This window comes from Schistocerca nitens, chromosome 12 (assembly GCF_023898315.1).
Source record: "Schistocerca nitens isolate TAMUIC-IGC-003100 chromosome 12, iqSchNite1.1, whole genome shotgun sequence".
Lineage (NCBI taxonomy): Eukaryota > Metazoa > Arthropoda > Insecta > Orthoptera > Acrididae > Schistocerca > Schistocerca nitens.
In genome coordinates, this window is record NC_064625.1 from 115,816,336 (window position 1) to 115,818,174 (window position 1,839).

The window sequence follows — 1,839 nt, forward strand, 5'->3', positions numbered from 1 at the left end:
TGTTAAAATAACGCTTATAAATTACATCTTTCCTCACAAAGTATTTGAGGTAGGAAGTTGAACTTTTTGCAGATTATTTATTGGAATATGGGCTACAACTTGACACAGGTATTTTACAAAATTTTAGTTCAGTTATTAAAGATGATTTTTTTTCAATTGTAATGAAAATTCACAACATTTTTTTGCAATTTTTTATTTATATATTCAAAAATATACAGTTTTTTGGAAAAAGGCTGTGTTAAATTATGCAGAAGGTACTGTGTAACATTTACTGAAAGTTTGAAACAAATATGTTTGGAAGATCCTTAGAAAACATGTAATTACTATGAGAAAATAAAAGTTTTGGGAATCGAGCGACAAAGATTGGATTAACTTTTTAGTGCATTCCAGGTCCATAGGATGGATTATCTTCATCCTCTGCAAACTCCTCCTCCAGCTTCCTCTTGTTCCTCCTCCTGTTTACTCTTGCTTGTATTTCTAGACTCTTTACAGCCCTGTCTGCATCCCGAAGGCGTTCCTTGTCTAAAGCAAGCATCGCTCGTACCATGTTAGAACCTATCTTCATTCCCATATTTCTAAATACCTTTCACCTTACAATGTTGCCATCATTGAAAGTCGCAACAGCATCATACACACCAAAGTGAAGTGTTTCTATTCCAACAAATACAGTCTTGGGGATTCTCGACTTCCATTGGGGTTTTGAGTTTTTCCGTGAATACACTTTTTCAACAGTTCAGGTGCTGCTAAGTCTCTGAAAATAGGTTTTATCACCTCCATTATTGCATGAGGCAGACTATGCTTATGAGTGTACACTTCACCAGTTAGCAATCCTTTGTTATATTTACACCAACTGTCTTCTTCTTTGGGACACAAGCTATGTTGGGGATTTTCATCGTCTTTATTGTTTACAGTAATAACACATACCTTTGGCTTTCCAACATTTTCCTTTACTTAAAAGCCTTCAGAGGATTTCTAATAACTTTACTTTTACTCATTATTATACTTCAACAAAACAGAGACTCAAGAAACAGAATTACTTACGAATATTTTCGAGATAACGACAGAGTAAATAAACATGAAACAATCGACAATCACACCAGTGATATTTATTGAACCATCACAGGTTAGCCACAACACATACTTTATCTCACATCACTAAAATGTACCTGATGAACACGGACGTTAATAACAACACCATTTGACAGCAGTTTAACAGCGCCACAGTGGGTCACGCCCATGTAGAACACATTTCAAAAAAAATTTAAAAATAGTTGTAGTCTTCGGAATTGAATAAATTATATATCTATTAAAAGGTAATAGTCTGCAGATTCAGAAAACGCAAAAAAGTAAAAATTGAACTTTTCATGATTTTGAGCCTTTCCGGAGCCCCTTCATTTCCATAGTCTCAGCTTTTGTTTTCACTAACTATTCCATTTCTTTGCTCCTTTTTATTTTTCAGTAGCCTTTCTCTTCCGAGGCAACGGCCTTGCCGCAGTGGGTACACCGGTTCCCGTCAGATCACCGAAGTTAAGCGCTGTCGGGCGTGGCCGGCACATGGATGGGTGACCATCCGGGCCGGCATGAGCTGTTGCCATTTTTCGGGGTGCACTCAGCCTCTTGATGCCAATTGAGGAGCTACTCGACCGATAGTAGCGGCTCCGGTCAAAGAAAATCATCGTAACGACCGGGAGAGCGAAGTGCTGACCACACGCCCCTCCTATCCGCGTCCTCATCTGAGGATGGTACGGCGGTCGGATGGTCCCGATGGGCCTCTATTCTTCCCTGTCCCCATCACTTGTCTACCATGTAGAAAGCACTTGCCGTTCTGCTGTTATTAAC

General features: G+C 39.0%; 1 pseudogene; it reads left to right on the top strand.

Annotated features, from left to right (window-relative positions):
* The first annotated feature begins 1,476 nt into the window (after nt 1-1,476).
* On the top strand, nt 1,477-1,594 carry LOC126215513 (5S ribosomal RNA; annotated as a pseudogene).
* Nucleotides 1,595-1,839: the final 245 nt, after the last annotated feature.